This window comes from Molothrus aeneus, chromosome 1, assembly GCF_037042795.1.
Source record: "Molothrus aeneus isolate 106 chromosome 1, BPBGC_Maene_1.0, whole genome shotgun sequence".
Classification (NCBI taxonomy): Eukaryota; Metazoa; Chordata; class Aves; order Passeriformes; family Icteridae; genus Molothrus; species Molothrus aeneus.
The window spans coordinates 70752542-70776581 of record NC_089646.1 but is presented as its reverse complement, the minus strand read 5'-3'; the positions used below and the strand labels follow the sequence as shown (position 1 = coordinate 70776581).

Sequence of the window (24040 nt, the reverse complement as noted above, 5' to 3'; positions counted from 1 at the left end):
TCACACTAACGTGGCAAGAGCCTGGACGCTGTGGGAGCTTTCAGAGGTCCTGTGCACGGCGTGGTGGTTTCTGACGCTTCTGTCTCTAAGGCTGCCTTTGGGGCTGTGCTGAGCCTTGGCTGCGTGGCTCTGGAAGGCCCGGACGGTGCGGATAGCGAGGATGCAGAGCACAAAGCTGGCAAAGTACAGGCAGGAAGCCACGACCCCGAAGAGGCCGACGGCTGCGTCGCCGCCCTGCACGTCGCAGTTCATGGAGGTGTAGCCACGGCGCGCGTAGAGCCGCTCGCGCCGCCTGCACACCTCGGTGGCGTTCACCTGCCTGACAAAGTGCAGGTAGAGCCCCACGGCCGCCAGGTACGCCAGGCCAGCCAGCAGGCTGAAGGCACATTCGCCTACCAGCAGCCCCATCCGGAGCTGATGGATGGGTTTTGCCCCCACGACGAGGAAGACGAGGGTGAGCGTGGCCGCTGTCAAGCTGAAGGCCACTCCGCCGTACACGCAAGGGGCTCTCATCTGGGTGAACTGCATGTCCAGGTCCCTCACCTCCCGCAGCTCCGTGCCCTCAAAGGGGCTGTAGGCTGAATTCAGGTTAAAGGATCCAAAGCCTCCGAGGGATGTGAAGCCTGCAACAGAGGCTTGGGAAGCGCCCACACAAATCAGCACCAGGAGGTTAACCGTGATTTCCACGAACTTCAAAATGCCTGGAAGGAGCACAACAATGCAAATAGATGTCAAAACCACATCTTGTGCAAACGGTGGGTGACAGAAGTACACCAAAACCATAGGCAGAGAGTACTAATACTGAGATATTCCTCTTGGCTACAGCTACAGAAAAGTACTTGGGAAAAAAAAAAAAAAAGAGAAGCTTGAACTCTCGCGGGTACATTTTGGAGGCTGGGCAAATTACTTTTTTTAATTTGTCAGTGTGCTTGATAGATGGATCTTCATGCAGTGAAAAAAAATCCATAAAAATTTTACAGTGCTTGTGTTACTGCCAAGGCAAGCGCACAGCGATTATATTTTGGCCTGTAACTACTTGGCATAAACACACTGAGCAAGAAATATCCAGTATGAACAAAATGCTGAGGTTGATGCTGACAAAAACCTAGAAGCTTCTAACAGTTTAAAAAATCGTGCAAGTTACTTCAGTCCTTCAAAACACGTTTACTACTTTAACTTACACCTTTTTTTTTTCTGTGAAGGTATTTGTTAATTTAAACTTACTATCTAACCAGATGCAACTTGCACTTTATCTCCTTCAGAGACAAAAATCACTCGTAACTCTGAAGGAGTTTCTGATTGCACAAAAAGAAAAAAACCCAAAAAAGAAGGAGGGTAAGGAAGCAAAACCCACCTTGTATGCAGAAATAAATTAAGTGAATTTGATACTAGGTCATATGCACTCTTTCACACCCTGACCTTCAGAAGAAAGCCTTACAACTTCTGAGTCGGCTCTTCACTTTTTCTTATGTTAGGCTACTAGTAATAGTAACCAGGTATCTTTAAGGGAAAAAATACAGACAAAACCCAGAACTGAAAAGGGCAGAAATTACTTATTTTTGTGGTTGCAGCCTCTCAGGAAGCTGCCTCATGTTTGATAAATCTGATTATTCTGTGACAGCTCACTAGGGGTCAGACTAAGATTAGTAAACATGACGGATGGTGAAACGTAGCACAGCTAGAGTTGCCTATTGGGGAAATGAAAACCCTTAGCGTGTCAGGCATATTGCTCCAAAGTTCTGAAGTTAATTAAAGAATTGTAAATCTTATTATTCCATTGCTGTCTGACAGCCAAAAATGTAAGATGCTTGACACAGTGGTCCTATATTTGTCTTTAAAGCGGAGCAGGATCTGTGGTTTGCACACAGACTTTCATTTTATGCTACTAGTGCTGATCCACATGGCATTTCCCTCTTGAGCAATGGCTCAGTTGTTGTCAAGGCTGTATGGGCTTGAAAAGGAAGGGCTGAAGCAGTAACACAAGGGAATTAAACAAATTCGTCTCTTGTGTTGCCAGACCCTTCTAACCAAAGAAAGCCAGTGACAGCCACAGTGAAGGATTATCAGATATTCTCATTCTGTCCCTTCTTACTCCCTCCACAGAGGGCTAAGGTAATGAGTCCTTTCCTGCTGCCACTTGCTCTGCACAGGAAGGTAGTGTTAGAGCACACAAAAATTTTCTCCTTGTTCAAGAGGAACCAAGTGAGCAGTTCTGTGTATGTGTTCTTCAGAGGTGATGCTGATTTCTGCATGGCAGCGCGCCTTTTCTTTGACCCTTCTGCACAACCATTTCTGTGAAGCAGGGCAATAACTGTGCTGGTTACCAAATCTCTTCAGGAGGCTTCAAGTATTTCAAAGGAGGTATTTGTGGAGCTAAACACAATTAGAGAGAAATTTAACTTTTGGCCCCAGAGTTATGATTGGGAACTTATTGTGCCAAAGTCAAATAATGCAGCCAAAAGACTTGTCATTTTTAATAGGTAAAGAGTTATCACTTTACTAGGATTGTTCACAGTATTTTGAAAGAGTAGTAGCTGTGCAGAACATTAATTGGAACTCAGTCAGGTGGGGGTTTTTTTTTGTCTACTCAGTTGAGTTGTACATTATGCCTTCCAAATACAGGGAGTCAGCTTAGATCCTCAGGGCCCTTAGAAAGTGTGACAGTGTTGGATGCAGGAGGGCACTTCCCTTTCTAAAGGCTGAGATGACAAGTGATTTCATAGATGCTCCAGCAGGAAACAGTTCTTACAAGTCTACATGGAGGAAAGACCATTTGATTAAGGGAAACATAAATTTTAAGTATGTTTGGCTACTTGGTAGTTGGGAACTCATGATCAGTCAGCTGCTGACTTCAGAATTTCCTTTTCATCTGTGTGTACTGAGGCCCCCTGACCTGCCAAGCATCAACTTTTCCTCTACCTCACCTTGCTGAGCTTTGGAAAAGGCAATTTTCTGTTCTCAAAGTAGTCACTGCCTGCTGCTAACCTCCCCACATTTATAACTGACCCCAATCCTCACTGATGCTGCTCCAAAATTTTCTGTGTGTTCACACACATTCTGTACGCCACCCCTTAACTTTGCTGAGCTGACTGATAACGGGATGACAAATGTGATCAGTGCAGGTCTACTGTATTTTTAACCACAGCAGTAGATGCTTTAAAGGCATTCCTGAAAAATTTCCTTAGGCAGGGCTTTCAGACTGGACAGGTTTTGTATGTACCTGCACAATTTTGACACATGCCTGCTGTAGAATTGATTAGAGTGACTAAACAATGGAGAGAGGTTCAGCAGTAGCTACTTCACCAATCACTTGTATCCTTTGCATTAACTTCGGTTTTTTAAAAGAAAGTGCAAGAACAAAGCCTCCTGTACTAAAGACAATTTAAAAATGATAAGCAGTATGTAGAATGAATTACAGGTCCATGATGACAGCCAGCTGGGTTTATAAACATAGCAGACAATTAGTGGAAATGCCTAAGACGTTGTATAATCATCAGGGCTTTGATGGAAATATTAATCCTTACAGTATGTTCCAACCCTGTAACCCTAAAAGCCTTTTGCAGCCCTAATCTGTGATAGTTCCAAGCTGATACAAAATCCTACTAGCATAACAGGATAGAGACAGATTTGAGAAGTAAGGAATAAAAAGACACATAAGTTTTGAATTTTAGCTCTGCCAAGGTATGGTCACACACATCCTAGCAGTGACCTGTGTCAAGCAGTGTGCTGCTGGTGGAAAGGACTGAGTTACAAGCCAGGCTTCCGAGTCTGCCCTGCCATTTCTGCTTTCACAGGCCAGTTAGCCATGTCATCTTGAAGTTATATCTGCAGAAACCAAAAGATCTTCCTATAGGGAAGTTGCTTATCTTTACAGTAATTCCCTAATCCCATGCAACAATGAATGCATTGCAAGATTTAAGTGTAAAATAACCAAAGGTCTGAACAACTCAGAATTCTATTGGTTTACTTATTTTTTTCCCTTTCTCAGGTTCAACATCTTTGGATTTACCTAAAATGTTACTCATTTGTATTAAAATCAGCACATTTGTATTTGTATTAAGATCAGCACAGTCAACAGTTGGCTTTAGGAACTAACCCTCTCCTTACTGAATAAGTTACAGGAGTCCTGTCAGGGCTCCTGGATTGCTATTTCCTTTCCTATGCCTCTTTCCTGCACTGCTTTTCAGCACTGAAGGTGAGGAGAAGGGCTGCAATCTAGAAGTGGGTGTTCCAGAGATTTCCAGAGAATTGTTTCATTAAGTTCCATGAAATCTAAATCTGCAGTGGACAGTAACTTCAATGTATCCTAGTTGTTAATTTTGCTTGATTGCAGTTGTCTTTTGCTGTAAGTATGCTTCCTGCTATAACCAATGATATAGCCTTCCAATTTATACTATTTATGTACTATTCACTTTTTCTTTCCCTTGCTGGGATATTTCCATGGCATCAACCCATTGAACAATGGTTTTATCTTCTATCAAATGTGGGCCTGACCATCCAGCAAAACTGACAGGTGGGCTGGTTAAGGGTACAGACCCACAGGCAGCTGACTTTAACAGCTCCCACTCTTGGCTGGGCAGTCACTACTTTTCTCTCTTACCTCCACATTAGGCCCTTCTAAGAGCTGTTCAAATAAATTAAAATAGCAGGAAACTATTTAACTATTTTCTTGGTTTTGTTCTGCAACTTTAGCCTCTTGAGGTGACTCACAGCATATCTGATGAGCAATTGTGTTGGCATGAGTTTAGCAAGGGCAGTAACAGCCAGGACCAGAGAAGGACCAGAAACTCCCCTTCTCAGGTGAGGTGAGCTGTTAAATCCACATACTCTGCCTCATAAGACCACACTGTGGCTGAATATGTGGTACCCAGCAACTCAGCTGTGCACTCAAGTCTCATGTCAGAAGCCCTAAAGAGGAATTTCCATCCAGGCACTCTGGCAGGATAGCTCTGATGTTCAGGTGTGGGAGTCATGGTGTGTGTATACACGTGTACATAAAGGAGAATGGTCAATTCTTGCTTGTACCTCTGTTTCTGCAGCTGCCATAAATGAATTTGCAGGACAGACAGTTCTGACTCTTTCACTTGAACTCCCCTGATTCCATGAGGGCCATACTAATGGAAAAGGCCTTCAAAGTGTCTCCCTCCACTGTATCTGGAACAGAAGTCACCTTCTTCCTTTGCTGAATGCACATGGACTCCTCCTCCTGTCTCTTTTTGTATCATTCCCTCCTCTTCAGTGAACATCACTGTGTACTTCCAGAATATTCTATGTCTACCATTCTCCATTTTGGCTTGCCTTCTCCCTCTGCTTCCTTTGCAGACCACATACCACTGGGACCAGCAGGACCCAGGGGCAGCCCTAGGGATGTGTGGCTGCCACCCTTGGACACCTGCGTCTCAGTGGCAGGGCTGGTGACACACAGGTCAGTGGTACCCATGTCACATCCCATTAGGGGTCGCTCCAGGAGAAGGGAAGAGAGGAGTTAGAAGCTACAACACACATAAGAAATCCTTCTCCAAGCCTTTTTCACTGCAAGCTGTATTTTGTTTCTTTTCCCCCACCCCCTGTTTCGGTAAAAGCTTTCTGCTTTTCAGAGGTAATCTTTATGTTTTATCTTTTACCCCTCAAAAAGGAGAAGACAAGTATTTTGAACATATATAGCGACTTACAAAAGCAGCAGTCAGTCCTGAAAAGGATCTCAAAGGGAGAACATCTCTTGCCAGTGCAGGTTTGGCATTCCCCAGAGACTGAAGGCACAGCTCAATGCAGCTTCGGTCACCCCTCTGCTAAACTGAGTTGGTAGCAGGAGGAAAAAGATAAGGAGAAGGGGAGAAAATTTCTAAGTAAAGCAGGGTTTGGCTCTGCTTTTGGAAGGGGACAAAATGTGACAGAAATGGGGAGAAACCAAAACAGAGGAGGAGAACTGAACAAGGAAAAAGAAATGAAGACAACAGTTGCAAGAGATCAAAGCTATAAAATCTGGATGCAAAGATGTTTAATACCTTTCTAACAGTATTATTTCCTTTATGCAAAAAATAAGATCTTACTGAAACCAGTAACAAGAATTCAACCAGCTTCACTAAAGCAGAATAAGGGCAATACACAGCTTTTTCATAAACAAAGAAATGCCCCACAAGCCCCCATACCACTATTATTTTTGCAGGTCTCTCTGTTCTTCAGCCAGTGGTGGGACTTAGCTTTCATTTAGTCATGCTAAAATCAAAGGCAAAAAAAAACAACCCAACCCTAAAACACAAGAATTAGGCAATGTAACACCAACAAAATCTTGGCTTTTCAGAGGACCCAAGGGATGTGCATACTCAGAGCCAAATGCATTTAAATTGCACGGATGTGCCCAACACACTTATGCTCATTTGAGATAGCCATCTTACTGGAAATCACTGAAAAAATAGTTTAAAACTGGGAAAATTAAATTATTTATGTGCTCTAGAAAAACTTTATTATTACTTTTTAATAATTTGTGTCTCTTTAGTCAAGATAATCACTCTGTTAGGAAATCTCAAAGGATGACCAGCCTTGGTTTTAATGACTCAGAGAAGTCTTGCATTCACAGAGTGCTCAGATCCAAATGTATTATCCTGTTTTTTCTGTGTATCCTCTTCCCTTAAAGAACAACTATCCCACCTGCTCTATTCTTTCTGCTGAATAACTTCCCATCCTCTAAAAAGTGCTGTCCAATTTTCACAGGAAAGGGTGGACTTAAATTGTAGAATTACTGCATCATCCTCTATCCCCATATTTTCCCACCACTGTAAGACAGTTTCAATACAACCCAGCCCTTGCCTGGGAACAACAGCTATGGTTTACTTGTACCCAGTAGTTCTTTAAAGCATCACTTCTAGAATGGCCTTGATTTCTCTCCTGCTAATTGAGCATGAGTCATCTCTCCTAATTTTGGAGAGGGTGGGAAGCAAAAGATCTTGCTTTAAACTGTAGTATTTGACAGTACTGCTCAAATATAACAACTGTAAAAGGCTGTATTCTATTTGTAGCACTGGTAGGTCTCTGTATGGTCACCTCCCATTCTACATTTCAGGAAATGGCCTTTTTTATCCCTTTTTTTGTAATGTGCCAATAGTTCTTTCAAGTAGTAAACAAGTGTCTTGGTATTGAAACCAGCTTGCAGGAGTTTTTTTAAAAGGAGTTCAGAAAACAATGAAACGCTCTTGTTCCGTAAGCCAACTTTCCATGGCCACTCCCTCTGTTTGAACTGAAACTGAGCCACCTTTAGAAAGTACAAAGATTGGGGTGTTATTGCTCTTTAAGTAATCATAGCCTGGCTGAAGGTGGGTCAGGTTGGAGGCACCTGTGAACCCGAGCTTCTCATTCACTTCCCTAATTGTACGTTGTCACACTTGGTGAGCAACATTCCTGTCTGGGTAGATTTTTCTCCTTTAAGAGAGCTAGGATCACTTGCTCAAGAAATAGAGCTACATTCAATAGATAGTCTGTCTGCTGTATCAATTGGCTTTGTGAGCCACTTTTTAAAGACAAGAGTTTCCCTTTGTTCCCATAATTTGGGTCAGAGGTAGGGAAGACAAACCTGGTTCTCTCACAGGAAAGATGGTGTAACTCTTCTTCTGTAATGGCAGCAAGCAAACCTAACTAAGATTTGCTAGTATGGGAAGCATGGACTGGAGTCTAACACACACCTAACAGCTAACAGCAACTTTGCCAGTATCTTCCCCTGCCAACTTTAGTGAGTCCTCTCAGTTGCAGCTCTCTCTTCTCTAAAAACAATTGTGTACATGTTAGCACAATGCCAAAAGGTGGATAAAAATAATTTCATATGAAAACGTGGGCAGAGTGAAGTCCCGAGTGTTGGCAAGGCAACAGTTTGCTAAAGGTAGGATTTGGCATCTGCAAGTAGTGTAGCTCTCCTGAGTGTTTTTATAGAGCCAACTGCTCAAGGCTGTTTGCATTTCACAGTAAAGAGGACTGAGCTCCAAATGAAATACTTTAACAGCAGAACAGGAAGGAAGGTTACCTGCAGCTCTGCTGCTGTATCTTGTTACTCTGCTGCTTTAATTAAGCATTTTGAATAACTGGGATTATTTTAATCTGCACAGCTCCATCCAATTCCCACTATTAATATCATCTGTCTTCACAATTACAAGATTAAAAAACTTGATGGCAACTTCAGCCTGTTAGTCACGCTGTATTTAAAATATACTTTGTAAAAGATAGAAGGGAAAGCTGTCTAATTACAATGAGATTATAGGGGACCTTAGTGCTCCCTTCTTAGGCAGAAATATATGGAAATTAACTGCCACAGGAACAGTGTACAGCAGCTTTGGGCACAATTTAAAGGAACTAAGCACAGCACACTGTGGGGGCAAAATGTGAAGATGGTGACTACAAAACACAATAGTTTCCAATCCTGTTGAGCGCTCTCACAGGAATATAGGTGTCCTGCATTGCCAAAAAGATGCAACATGCTGCAGAATGTACTTATCAAATGCTTGTTTTCACACACAGAGTTACCTGCACTATGCACATTTAATGACCCTTCAGTGTTTTCGGCTGTGCATCCCTGAAGCTACAGGATATTTCTTTACTTCAGTCCAATGCCTCTTGCAGACCACTATTCTCCCCCAACATCTCCACAGCACTGGAAGTGATACCAATCCTCCACAAAATGTTTTCCCCCTCCTGCTCCCATGTCTGACTCCAAGAGGAACATTATCACAACACAACACAAGAAACAACAGCAGCATTATGGCTGAGAACAATGGCATAACTCAAAGCAAGTTTTTATTAGTGTGAACCCTGTGTCTTGGCTAGCTTTTCATCTCAGTATTTTTTCCTAGTCTATGAGTATTTCCCAGCATGCATAGCTATAGGGGAAAAAAAACTGACTGTGTTTTGTAAAAACAAAAGCTTATAGATGTTTACATTTGAATTAATGCCGGCTTGTTAGTGCATGAATGTATCCTGGAGAAAGTCATTGTTACTCCCTAATTCTATTTCCTCCTCCAAAGAAATTCAGTTTGATATTTCCTCCTGGCTATGCTTGAAATTGGAGACTTTTCATGTTGTTACAAACCATAATGCTGTCTTTTTCTGAGAGGAAATTGGTCTGAAGGTTTTAACAATTGTGGATGTTAGAATGTAGGCTAAAGGCATGATTGTTTAGAAGTGCCTACAATATGCTTAAGAAATCTAACACTATTCAAGGAGCAAAGCTGTATTCATAGCAGCAAAAAACAGGGATTCAATTATACTTGCTCCCTCACAAACTGTTTCGTAACCTTTTCAGTGTTGTCTCCCTTAAAGGCCAAATGGGTTGAAAAATTAAAAAAAAAAAAAAAAGTTATTTGCTCAGGAATCATGACCAGCAGAGTACAATTCTATAGAAAGCAAAAGCACAAGTAATTTTCACATACTGACCAAAGATAACAGAAACTTAATTTTATGTTCTCTGTTTAAGCAAAACTACAGGAGTCATTATCCAAGAATTGCATTGCTCCACTTCTTTCACACCAATATAATAAATATAATAAAAAGAAAATTAAAAGTTTTGAAGGTTAAGTGACCAAATATCTGAGACCAATTTATTATCAGCAATTCACTCCTGGGTTCAACTCAGATTTTCCTCTCACTGAGGTGAAGGATGGCAGCCAACCTTGAACACTTTTTTCATTCCATCTGCTAAACAAAAGCACTGAATCTGGTTATATTTTAAATATATCTAGGGGAGTTATTTGAAAGGCAAAATGGTTACTAATTTAGGTTTTCTATATATAAGAGAGAACTACATAAATTTTACTTGCACTGTGAAAAGCAAATTGAATGCTTCCTTCTGACACAGAATTTCAGCCTTAAGGATCCCCAGGTCAAAAAACTCTTGTTGTTTTCAACATGTGCTGCTTTCAATGGCATATGTAACATATTGTGTGTAAGCAGTAAGAAATAGCTATTGCAAGCAGCAGTTCCTTAGTTAATGAAAGGTTTGTCTTTATCACAGTTTATTTCAATTTCCCATAAATTATATAGTGCATCTAGGCAGTTTGATAAGTCCATAAGCTGTCCCCTCAATCTGTTCACTACTGCAGAAACAGAAGGTGGCACACTTGTTTCCACAGCCTTTTGATCTGTAATCTGCAGGCCCACAAGTGTAGCTTTCCTATGTAAAATTACCCAACATATAGAAACTAGACATAAAGACAGCATAGCAGGGAATAGTCAAGAGTTTTATAGGGAAGTCACTTAAAAGAATCAGCAGATATATGAAGAAATGACACAAGCTTAAATGACCCAAGCTCCTGTGAGATAAACAATCATTTCACTGGTTAGCAGTGGTTAAAGGATTGTAAAAAGGAAACAGCCAGTTTTCAGGCAACTAGAGTTAAGGGAGTAATCTCTGGTTTGTGCTGCCTCTCACCAGTGTGCCCATGTTGGCAGTGCAGTGGGAGGGGATTTGCAGAGTTGCAAATCTTGTTGAAGACACAGGGACTACAGGACAGGCATTTTCTGGGGAGAGAGAAGTACCTCATTTTGGCTCTAGTTTGTTCCAAAGGACAGAGTGCCTGCTAGTAGTTACAGCTCACCCTTTCATTTAGTTTTATCCAGAGAAAATACAGTTTGTGCACCCTGGGTCTGCTCTGCAATATGGCCCAAAGACCTGCAAGTGGAGGTTCCAAGCATGTTCAGCTCAAAACTACATACCAAAATACCATGGTGGATGCACAGACTAATGAACTGAAAAGATTGAAAACTGAGATGGTGAAGTCTGCTTTAATAAAAATAATCATAAAAATTTCTTCATGCTTGCCAACAGTAAAATTGGTGGGCTGCTAAGAGCTCAAGCTTTGAATGAGCAATTAATGAAATCAGTGTTTAATAAGCAACCTCCACCTCATGGTTGTACAGAAATACCCACAAACAACCACTGCCCCTGTGGAGCAGGCAGATGGGTTCTGAACAAAGCATTTCCATCTCAGGTAGCTTTCTTTGAAGACATCAGCTCAGTGTTCACTGATAGTCAAACACCACACAAAAGGTAGGAAGCATTAGAATAGGATTACAGAACCAGAGCCTTTAGGCAGATGTCTGATTCTTTCTGGAATTTATAGGGAATTTTTACTGCATTTCTGGTCAGCCTATCTCAAAAAGATGTGATAGACCAGGAAAAGGTATAAGACTGGAAAACTGACCAAAGCTGGCTATTGTTCAATCTGTGAAGAAGCAATAGGGGCACAGGGAAAAAGGGAAGACTTCGTTCTAAAACCATAAATCTCATAGAGAAGCTGAATAGATGAGATTATCACAACATATTTAGAATACCATCAGAATCAGAAACACCTTCTTTTAAACATTTTAAGGAATGAAACAGTAGTACTTCAAGTGAAACTCTGGAACTCCTTATCTTAAGGTAATGTGAAGGTCAAACATTTAAAAAAGCGATTCAGCAGAGAATTAAACCAATTTCATAGGCCTGTAAAGAGGTATTAAACACAACAGATGTGAGTGCAGTCTTCCAATTCAGGAAATTCCACCAATCCAAAGTCTGGAGTCTATTCCAGAAGACAACTTACTCTCTACTGGTCCAAACTTTGATGGTCCTCCTAAGTTTGTACTTTAGTCCATTTTTTGGGGGGAAGAGTGATGAAGTGCCTTGTATGATCCAGCACTGCTATACCTGTGATACCACTTGAATGGCTTTGAATAGGTATCCCTCACAGAACGTTTTAACAGACTTTTTTTCCCCTTCTGTTTTCAAGATGAAAGGATTAAAAAAGAGCAGAATGTTTTGAAGTTTCTTAGATGGTATCAAATGTTCCTATCAGCAAAAGGGGTCAGTATCAGTTTTTTCTTCCACTATATTTGGGCTGGGTTTATTGTCCAAATGTGGTTGTGGGGGGGGAAAAAAAAGGGGCAGGAGGGATGGGGGTAATAACAAAGACAGGAGAATGAGGTTCAAAAGCATTCTAAGGTCCTAAGCTGTTTAAAGGATCCCTAAAAAATCCAGCCTCTTATTTCTCAAATTCAGCTTGTGTTTTTTGGGATATAGCTGGTAAAAACATGGATGAAGGAGGAACTATCTGGGTGAAGCAAATACTATTCAGAGCTCTGGTTGTATAGAATTCCTCTCTAGTTTGCTAAACAGCTCAAAATGCATAAAGAACATAACCTAGGTGTGCTAGGCAAAAGATAAAAGCCCCAAAGCTCAACTACTTGGTGGACAGTCAGAAACTAAGGTTCACATTTCAGTTGTTGCTTTGGGAAAGATTGTGTTTCATCACTTGATTTCCCAGTCTTGTTTGAGTCTAGTTTATTTTAAAATTATGGTGATTGGGAAGGGGAAATTTCACCAGAGTGCTGATAAATCATTGGCAAAAGAAGGAGACGGTTAATAAGTATTTAGAGGAATTTTTCATGCTCTAAAGTGTTGCAGCTCCCATGTACTGACTTCTTAGTAAACAATCCATGTTGTTCATTTACAGCATCTACCATAACTGCAGGGAATACACAGTTCTGCAAAACAATTCTAGTAAAGTCTGCTAAATCTTGGTACTTCCAAAAACTAAACAGGGTAGTAAGATTCTCATAATTTTATCAACCTTCAATATATTTTCATTTTTTGAAATAAGATTGATAATAAAAAGGTTTATTTTCTGCATGATCTCTTTTCCCTCCTCCACTGCAAGCTCAGACATGAAATTTTTGGAAAACACTGAGCAATACTTGGGGGAGGGGTGGGAGTAAAATCATCATTGTCAACTGATGTATCCAAAACTAGGACATTCAAAAAATCTTAATTATGTTTAATGCACTGAAGTAATGAAAAGCAAATGCAGGGGGAAAAAGCCCCAGATATTCACATTAAGCTATCCATAAGTCCAAGCAATCAGTGAAACTGGAAACTAAAACTAACTTGCCACTCCATTTTTCTAAAGCTGTGATAAAATAGGGCATGGAGTTTTATGCAGCTTTTCAGACAAGTTAAAATAATTCAGTTTGTTTAAAGAAGAAACTGATGATACAATTTTATCATGGATAAAATATCAGTATGCCTTCATGTCATTAAACCTTTACTAATGTTTGCAGTTACATCTGAAGATGAAAAACAAACTGAATACTAATACACATAACATATTTTTAAGACAAAATAGTTCATCTCACTCTTAAAATTGTTCACAAATCCACATACAGAGAAATATTAAATCAATTGTGCTACTTAACTTTCCTACATGGAGTGAAGAAATAATCTAACATTCTGTGCTTTAATTTACTTCCAACAGCTAATCTCTTCACTTTTCTCTACTGGAGGACACTGAAAATCTATTTATAGACATCAGCCAAAGATTTTGCACCTAGCTGCAAATTCAACTCAGACTGCAGTGGAGCTTTCCTACAGACAAGGTGAGAATGATCAGTGCCCTGAAAGAGGGAAAACTTTCAAGGGTAATGAATATTTTAATGACTTCTTTTTTTCAGTTTACAGGAATGAGTTTACTAAGGCTGATTTCCTCCCACATTAAGGCTCATTTCTGTCCTTGTTGCAGTTGCTTTCTTCCTAAGAAAAACCCAAATTATTTCTCCAAAACTGTTTAACTGGATTCATGTCCAGAAAAAAATTTTGTCTCCCGCAATGATGCTTAATAAAGATGTATGAGTGATAAGTGGAGTAAATCCAGAATTGATAAAAAGTGTGAGAAGAATGATTGGGAAACAAATTATCATCAAACCTTCAACAGCCATCTCTAAACTGCTCACAGATGTAAATGTCTATTTTATTCCTAAATCCCAAAGGCTAACTCTTGTTGCACAGACTGGTTGATTACACACATGACCTACTCTGGTGCTCTGGATGCATATCCCAGAGATGTATTTTCAAGTATCTAAATATCAGTATAAATATTGCCTTTAGGTGTCTAAAATGGCATAACCCTCAGTTATGCCATTCATTAACTCTCTCAGTCCTTGTGGCCTTTTTTTTGGTAGGTTTTTTTTTTTTCCCATTTGTTTTCTTTTATTATAATATTCCTCTAGTTCTACTTTGGTGTGCTTCTAAACACAGAAACCAAATCCAAGAGAAGTCCTTGGAAGGAGAGGGGTGGATGGCAGGCAATAAGAGTCTCACATACCTCTTGTTGTGCATACCTTTGAACACTTCATTGAGAAGCTTTCCTTGGGAGGATAAAACTCTGGTGGTGGGCCAAAATACTCCTGTGCTGCTCCTGAGGTCTTAGAGTAAGGGTCTGAGCAAACAGGAGAAGTCCTTGAGTGCTGGCCACCTCGGATATCTCTACAATGGAGTAAACAACTGATGGTTATACATTAGGTCATAGTCTCTCCTGAACATGAGAAATGAATGTTCTAATGTCCTCCTGAACATTAGAACATGAGAAATTATCAGATGCTCCTCTCAGTGGAAGCAACTAGTTTGCTTCACAGGCATCTGATCTTTTTTTGCTTGCCTGTTTTGAAAGCAAATATCCCCAATACTTGCATAAATCCATGTTCACAAGGATATTTGCATTCAATGGTCCTATTTTGGAAAACAGTGTACTCACTGGGTAGGCTGGCTGAACTGTTTAGCTTACTGGCAAAAGGTAAAAAGAGGAAATAACAGCTTCATGAAAACCAAACAATTTAGCTAGTCCATAGCAGGCCAAATAATAGAAATGAGAGAGATTTTGGCATAATAAATGCGCAAAGTAGCACAACTATTTAATGGGTGTTTGTACTTCCAACTAAAGTCTCTCACAAAGATATCTTTTAAAAGAATAAAAGCTATTAAAATAAACAGATAAAGATTTTAAACTAGGGAAAAAATAGCCTATTCAAATTTTTGAGGTCCTTGAAGATAATTGAAGAAGAATCTAAAATCAACCCTCCTCCCCAAAAAGATCCATTTCTCCTGTCTCCAGTTAGTCTCTTCATTGATACAATGGTCCAGTTTTCTGCAATGACATAAGCTCCATATCTGAAGCCTGATGATTTTTAAAGTTGGTGAGATTTAGGTTATTTTATAGGAAAAGTGCATTTTTCCCTTAAAAGTGAGCTAACACTCAAGTTAAAAGAAACATTGGCTGCAAATTTTTTGTGTGGTCTAACAGGAATTTTCTCCCTCATTTGAAGAAGAATTGGAGCTTGCCTTTTTCAAGGTACAGCTGGATGAGTTTGTTATTAAAGGGTATTTTAAGTCTCATTCAGCATTATTATTTTTAAAAGTCTTCTTTGTATTCCTTTTTATCTTGAATTTCTTATCCACAGATCAGCATTTTCAACTGTAGTTTTGTTTCCTAGTATTGTTGCACTTCACTAAGTTTATCTTCATCCAATTCCAGACTCAATACTATCTCGTTCATCCACATTAAATCATGTTCTTTGTAGTTCTTACATTTTAATTAAGACAATCAATAACAAGACCAATGCTAATGTCTCCATGTTTAGCTGCCAACAGCTCTATTTGGCTGAAACATTTCTGATTTTTCTGACCTCTGTCCTGTGTCTTGTGCAACTACCAAAGCATCCTGTGCAGCTGTGTCACATAAATTAAATAAGCTGTGTGATTTATAAGACTTCCAGTAACTTGAAAGCAATCCCTTTGGTACTTCTGATGCAGCTGCTTCTCTCTATTGTTTCCTGTTACTTGCCAGAAAACAAAACAAGACAAAAAAATCAAACCAACTCCCCCTCCTGCCTCAATGTTCAGCAGCAGAGTATGTTTAGGGGGAAAAAAATCCTTTTTTTAGATGCCTTGTTTTCTCACTATGGCCTTTTCTGGCCACCTTTACTGCTGTTTTCCTTGAGGATTTTACCATTCTAGGTAATTCTCCTCAGCACTGGGAGGAAGGTTGCTGTAGGAGTTTCAGACAGAAATGCATTTGGAAAGAGAAATACTCTGGCTAGAAAGTCTAGTTCATCAGGGATGAAAGTATTAGGCACCCAAAGTACAGCTTCCACGAATTTTTTCCCATGTATTTCATTACAGGGTCTTCTGGTCTTCTGATCAATCAGCCAAAGTTTTCACCAAAACCCATGAGAACTCCATGAGAACCAAGCAGAGGAAATGCTGTTAGGTTAAGCCAAACTCCTTCAAAACAACTGACAGAAAAGTTTTTCAATCAGTTTTAGTGGGGTCTGATGGCCCCCAGATGCTTGACTTGACTCTAAGAATTATCTTCACGGCTGTTACAGATTTGCAACTGCAGCTTCCCTTCCTCTAATCCCTGGTGGATACAGGGATGTCTGTGAACCTTTACAGTCCATCCATCAATTTTCGATCTACGAGTCCAAACATATAAAACTAACAGCAAAACCAAGAAATCCAGAGAAGTGCTTTATTAAAAAGTGGTGGTTTAATTTATTGCTAGGATCCTTTCACACATTGCTTTTATTATGCTACACGTGAAAGAAAAAAAAAGCCCACATCAAATCTCCATCCCTTTTGTTTTTTTTCTTTTTCTCTCCATTGTGCTATTAATGTGTTACTGGCATTAGCTGCTCTCACTTCTAATATATTCAAGATAATTTAACTATATTGCCTGCCAAGCTCTGCTTTTGCTAAGGACAGGCATTCAGCTTCTGAGGATGATTCTTAGGCTGGTTATTTTTCCAATTTCTCTCAAATTTTTCATAATTTAAGAGAGACAGGAAAAAAAATTCATTAGCTACTTTCACGATGCAATAGTTTTAGCGCTATCCAAGTGTTTTATACTTAGCCATAAGTATTACTTGTAGTCCGCACAGTGCTCTCCTCTGCTCCTTTTATTGTCATCCTGTTTTCCTTACTAAAATGCATATTATCAGGGAGTATGATATTCAGTATTTCAGCTTTTCAATAATCTCCATTATATTCATCTCCTCTCTCTGTTTGCCTTTATTCTTAAATTCCCCTGCAATCATGTCCCCAGAGACTAAATGGCAAAGATGAACACTCTGCTGCTATGGCAAACTTGCTAGTGGTGTTTGGATCTACAGACCTCTCTCCTACAGTGCAGCCATGCACTGGCATGACCTAAAAGGAAAACAGCCTAAGCTCCCATCTAGCGTGCTGCAGCCAGGCCAGGCCAGGCTGGAAGGAGAAGTGCAATATCCTAAGAGTTTATTTGGCACTGGAAACCCATTAGTTGATCTGCTCATTGTGCTGGTAGGGGCTGACCCACTCTCAAGTGCTTCCAACAGCCTTAGACACTTCAACAAGCACTCATCTATTGACAGCGACTACTGAAAGTAATTTTATTTCAGATTAACAGGAACATGTTCACAGCAACTTGAGAGTTCACAAAGTCTCCCTGTGCTGGTCTCAGTCATGTAACATTCTTATTTAAGCAGTGCATATTTGGCAAACCACAGTTTGCTGTCACCTGCTGACCAGTGTCTTCAGGAACTGTACTAAGACTCATTTCACCTACTTGTCACCCAACCTGATTGAGATCATCCCAGGAAATTCACATCTCTGCCTGTGTTACTCAGCCTTTCTGTCCTGTCTCCAGCTCAAAACAAAGAAAAAAGGTTAAATTTCTAAGTGTAAAATAGCTCCCTTCCACGTGCAGTATGCTCACGCTTTCACAGCTGAGTAAAAGCTTTCTTTACTATTGTAAATTAAGCCTATTTAAAAGCAGAGAGAAGGCAGACATTATAGACCTGCTGTGATCTATTTCTCTGAGAAAAAAGACATACCTTGCATTGTGTGGGTATGGTTTTCTTGCTCTTCTGTCTTCCTTGTATCTATCAGATCTATGGTTCTCATGGCGCCGGTATTGCTTATCTTGGTATCGACTCCCAGCTTGAGACATCTTGTTTCTCAGATGTATTCTCTCCTTCTAAAATAACTTCCTGAGCCAGAGAAAGAAAACCAGTTCATTTTATTGCTCCACTTAGAAGTTATTCATTGACCAGCACTCACTTCCATTAAATGCTGATTCAAAATTGGTACAGACTTCTTTAAGTGAAGGAAGTAAAACCCTTTAAACTACAAAGTAACTTCATTAAAGCAGGAAATTTTTCTATACCTTTTCCTTTTCATCAAGTAAGTGCAATGTTTCTGTACCTGACATTTACTGCACTTAGCTTATTTACTAGGTCTGCTCTGATTCTCCTGCCTTTCTGCCAGGGCAAGAGATCGTGTCCACCAAGAACTGAGTCTTGTCTTCTGCAATGTTGTGTCTCAGGAAAAGCATTAAGCCCAGCAAGTGCCAGTGCACTGCACGAGTGTGCACACAGCTGCCACTGGCACAGGGAAGTCTGGAAGAGCAGGCTGTGACCTTTGTCCTGGGAGTTTCTAAGAGGAGGGCACCCGTGGGTGTAAGCAGAGTCACCACCACACGTTGCCTATGATTTACATAAACATCAGGTACAGGCAAAGCTGTGCTGGGCTGAAAGTAAGCTGGCAAGAAGCTATACCCGGATAATTCCATATTAAATACCACCAGTTTGTTATTTGCTGAAAGTGTCTTTATCTTTCCAAGTGTGATACGATTAAGCCCAAACCTGTAAAATAGGGAAACAGACTTCAAACACCTGAGCAATCTTTAGGCTCATTTGCCTTCATCACAGCCCTTCATCATCCCTGCAGAAGTGTCTGCAGTCGGTTTAATTTGCACTGATCAAGGCCTGATAGCTTTCCTCCATCCCCTTTGGGCGCTATAAAGTCAACAAATATAAACATATAAAAATATGGGATAAATTAGGATAAACATACAAAAATAAATGAATAAATTAATTTCTGTTTACATCTAAGAGGGAAAGAGACAGCGCCTTCCCCCGAGGGCAGGAGCCATTCCGCAGGGAAAGGTTCCAGGTGCCGCCGCAGGGCCACCGCAGCGACCCGAGACCCCCGTGGCGCCCCGGGGGTGGCCCTGGCGTGGGCGCTACCCCGGGACACACCGGAACACACCGGGCACCTCCCGCCAGGCACCTTCGCTCCCCCGGGGCCAAGGCCCGCGACCGCCGGCCCTCACCTGAGGGAGCGCCGAGCTCCGTCCCGCCCGCAGCAGCTCCCGGCGCCGCCGGCACCGCCCTCCCGGCCCGGCCGCCTCCCGCCTGCCCTGCCCGGGCCGGCCCTGCCCGCTCCTGCCTCGGCAGCCGGGAAAGGTGAGCAGAGTTACAAAATCACAGGGTCAGTTTGGTTGGAAATGACCCAGAGATCTCTGCGATCATCAAGTCCAGTCTGCGATCCAACACCCGCCATGTCAACCAGACCATGGCACTGAGTGCCGCGTCCAGGCTTTCCTTAAATATCGCCAGGGATGGTGAGGCTGCCATCTCCCCGGGCAGCTCATTCAGATGTCTAATCACTCTTCATGTGAAGAAATTCTTCCTGATGTCCTGAACCTCACCTGGCACAGCCTGAGGCTGTGTCCTTTTGTTCCGTCGCTGGTTCCGTGGGAGAAGAGGCCATCCCCCACCTGGCTACACACCCTCCTTCCAGGCAGCTGTAGAGTGTGATAAGGTCACCCCTGAGCCTCCTTTTCTCCAGGATAAACACCCCCAGCTCCCTCAAGCGCTCCTCATGGCATGTGCACTCCAAACCTTTCACCAGCTTCCTTGCCCTTTCCTCCTCCCCAGGGAATAGGAACAAGGGCTTGTGGGGATGGGCTGGTGTCTGGGAGCACACGACAACCCGGGCTTTCTTTAATTTAGTAAAATAATGTCCCTGTGCCCTACAGTGCTGAGGAAGAATTTGGTCACCAAGGATATAAAAGTAAAGTTAAAATTCAATGTCCCCACAGGTTGCCTTGTTGTTCTTCTAAAGCCACTTCCATTGACTGGCAGCATTCAGGGCAGAAAGCCCCACTGAATGGGGGGGTTCGTGGGGGTGAAGGGAAGGAGGTAAAAGATAATGGGTGAAACTTGTGCCCAGGAGCAGGTGTGTGGGAATGGCCTGTGTTACACTAGACAGGTTACACAGGGAGGTAAGCAGATAAACTCTCCTCTGGTGCAGAGCCATGTTTGGATAAACAGCCATTTGAATGCATGCAGTCTCCTTCCCTGGTCTCTGCTGAAAGCCCTCCCTGTGGTGTATCAGCAGGGGCTGTGTCGCCCTGCTGCCAGCCTGTGATGTTTCTCTTATAGAGGAACAATGTGCTGGTCTCCTCAGGATGCCTTCTGTTGGTGTTTATAATCTCTTTTTGGAGAGAGTCTGGACAGGCTCTTGAACCGGAATCGCAGCAAATGGCTTGTTGGTTGTGCAGTCCTGTACACAAAAGCAGCCTGTGCCTGGGAAACAGGATGATGGTGTTAACATGACACCGTGCCCAGCTAATACTGAGCTTTGGAAAGCTTCCCTATGTTGTGGCACTGTCCTGCACAAAAGCTGGGAGCAGGAAATCCCTTTCCTTCCAAGGGCTTTCACAGCAGTAAGCTCGGGGTACCAGTGATTTGTGAGTTTGGTCTAAGATATGTAGCCTTTAGTGCAGTCCCATGGCAGAGGTAAATCAAAAATCCCCGTAAGTAACACGCGGGTAACAGAGGAGCTGCTGTCCCTGAAATGAGGAGATAGCTACAGGAACTCAATGCTCAAAGTACATGTTTTGAAGTGTGGTAGGAGTGTGATTCCCTGCTCTGGCTGAGCTGTGTTAACAGCTTATTTTGCTGTTTACTGTTTTCACCTTGCCTAGACCTCTTCTGCTTTTCCTGCTTTTAGCTGTACACTTCATCTTCTTCTTGCTGTCTTGCACCAACTCTACTGCTTGCTTGATCACATAATAATCCAGTTCTGCTTGCTTTCCAGCCAAAACCAATTTACTTTCTGCTGTTTTAGTGAGTTGAATTGGCTTTGTGCTGCAATCAAATGTGCACTGGAGCAAAGACTTGGCAGAAGCACATGTCCCACAGGGAAGAAACTGGGGGAGGGATGGGGGAAGAGGGCTACCTCTCTTGGCAGCAGTGAGTGGTGACTGTAACTGAAGCCCTGATGAGAAGTTGCAGTTTGAGACACCACTACCATCAGTTGCTATGCCTTCTCAGTTTGGGGCTGTCATCTGGCTGGCAAAGGCAGTCTAACAGCAGGAGTGTTTTACTGTTTCATAGCTTTGTTTGTTTCTAATTCCTACTGTTTCTATTTAAAAGTTGTTTAAGCTAGTTTGGCAGATTTTATCCCAAAGATTAGGGTGCCTGCATGAACTCTGTTCTCTTGTCTAGATAAGAAATATTTGGGAAATCGATTCACCATTTGCATCCAGCAGAGGATATCTACTCTTGATGGAGAGTATGAGGAATTACATCTCTCTTCTGGTGGCCAGGTTTCATACAAAGTTGAAAAATCACAAGGAGTCATGGCTGGAAATAGATTTTTTTGTAGGGGCTGAAATATAAGAGTATCCTTGACAGCCACTGTTTGCAGTATAACTAGTAGTTCTGTTAAAGCATTTCTCCTTCTGGGCTGAAAGGGTTCAGGTGTGGCCCATTTTGGTTTGGAAGACTGGGTGGAACTGAAGGGATGCTATTATGGACTGGGTAAAATTCAGTGAAGCTGGTGGGCAAAGTATTTAGAAGAGCTTAAAGTCATTATGGAACCAGGTAGTTGAAATAACAGGGTCACAACCAACACAGAATTACAAGGTGAGATCTACACTAAAAAAACCCTTAATTCTATGACATAAGGGTTTTTCCCTGGAGACTCATAAAGAAAATACAAGATAGGTAGGTAGTGACTGCTGGAGTTGCCTATATATGACATAAGAACCAGTGAAACAAGCCAGAGAAAACCATGCTGACTAGGGAGAAGCATCCAAATGTAGGAGTAGGACTGTGTTTCTAAGGAGAAAATCGTGAAGGGATTAGATATTGTACTGGCTAAATTTAAATGACAACCACCAAGGAAAAAGATCAGATCATTTGTTTTTACATTATTGCAGGTGAAAGGATGCTGTGTTGTATGTAAGCAGATGGGTTTGTATCAAAGATGCACTCAATTCTGTCATCAGTTTCTCTTTGTAATAGAAATAACCTTTGGGACTGAATTTTGGCTAGCTGATGAAGTCCAGAGGGACTGATGCGCAGAAAATGAAGTGTGAACTGTTTTGATATTTTTTTTTCCCCTGGTAATTTACTCGAGTAGGTCACATCTGTGTCCTGGATCAATGTAGTCCTGGATACATGCTCCCACCTAACAAAACAAAACAAAACACAATGAAACAAAACAAAACAAAAAACCTAAAACCTAATCTAGGTACAGGGTACAAGGTGCTAAAAATAGATCTCCAGGGACAGATTTCTCCAGCCAGGCAGGCAGGGCACCACTGGAGTTTGTTCAGTCTGACAGGAACACTAAGCTCCTGAGATCAGCAGGACTAAAATTAGCTTTGGAACACTATTTTCTACCCTTATGCTGCTGCTTTTATATGAAATCTGTTGTTTATTGTTATAAACAACAAGAAAAGAATTTTGATTGAAGGCTTTTTTCTCCCCCTTTCTTAAGGAGATTTTGAAATCCCTGGTCTTTGGAATGGGAGGTAAATTCAGTTTGGGAACAAAGTAATTGGTTATGTGTGGTCAAATTTTTTCTGTGCTAGTGACAAAAAAAATCACAACACAAAAAATTTCTTCAGCAAAAGAAATGTAAACAGTCATGACTGATTTAATATTATATCCTTGGTGTGTGCTGTTACAAATACTTAATTTTAAAAGCAGTGGAACCATGAGCTTCTTTTATTTTTGTCTTTGGAAATGTGTGAATTGTTTGGTCGGTAGCTGTTTCTCTTACAAGGCTGAGTACTTCCCAGCACCTTCTGAGTAATTGTCTAGCTCTGATTTAGAGATCTTAAAACATGGCTTTCTGAAGAGAGGGATTTTGTCTCACTGAATCTAGACCCTGACTGGGGAATAACCAGTTTCTGGGACACATCCAAAACAGGCTGGAGGTATTGATGATGTTTCTATTGAAGCCTTGAATCCTAAAAGGCTGTTATCTGTGGGCCCCTTCATATTTACATCAGCTTGAAGTACAGAGCTGTAACACCAGCTCTGTGTAATGCTCTGCATCACCACAGCTGTCAGTTTCATGCTGGCTTTCCTCAAGTTCTTCTGTTGCTGGCCACCCAAGATGTATCTGAAACCTTATCATTCATTTTCTTTTCCTCTGTTCCTAAATGGAGATGTAGTAGGCTAAAGCCGTTTTTTCCCTTCTAAAATGTTGAGCAAAACCTAAATGGCTTTTGAAATTTGAGAAACTGTTAGCATTAAAATTTCTCCCTAATTTCTTAACAACCCATTCTCACAAATTCCATCTGTGTTGTGCTGAACTTGGGGGAACCCTTGTCTGTAAATCTTGGAGACTGTCTGCAACCCCATACTTAGTTTTCTGTAATAATTTACCACTACAATGTGAAAATACGTCAGGACTGAAATTTGCTTTCAGAGGATTTTTAGACCTTGTGTAGATCTCTGCAATCTGGACTGCTCTAAAATTCACACTGGTGGACCTTTGTGCGATGCTTTTGTCTTGACCATCCCAGAGGTCTCCGTAGTCCTGGGCTTCTGATTCTGTGTGCCAGTTTGCAAATTGCACAAAATTGCAGCAAGAGCAGCTATCTGGGAGCTCAGGCCACTTCCCTGTCTCTTGGCATGAGCACATTGCATTCCATTTTATATTAGTAAAATATTTATGAAGTTTTATTAACATGGTAGGGGCTCTTGCTCTTTCACAAGAGGTAGCAATTACGAGCAGCCTGCCTTCTTTCTGATTTAATCTACTCTCCCATCTAGTGTTTTTCTTTTCTCATCTGGACACAGATAAAATCCAATAACAGGGTATTTATTTTGTGGACAAAACGATCAGAGTTTGAGTCAACACTTGGGGCAGTCGTTGGAAAGATTTCTCGTGCATAGAAATTTATGAAGGTACAGAGGTGCTGGGTTCAGTAATCGAGCCTTAAAAGGAATTTAAACATTTGCTCCTGAAGAAAACACTTATTCCTTTGCAGCTCTGAGCTATTTACAACTGGATGGTCTGTCTGGGGCTCTAAACATCAGCAATTGTATGTGTTAAGAAGGAAAAGAGGTATTAAATTTAGGTGTCCTCTTCATGCAAACAATTTGTCATTCTTTCTTTCAACCTCCT

At 41.4% G+C, this 24040-nt stretch overlaps 1 pseudogene; it reads right to left on the bottom strand.

Annotated features, from left to right (window-relative positions):
- Nucleotides 1-19168, bottom strand: LOC136553289 (MARVEL domain-containing protein 3-like; annotated as a pseudogene).
- Between the last annotated feature and the right edge of the window lie 4872 nt (nt 19169-24040).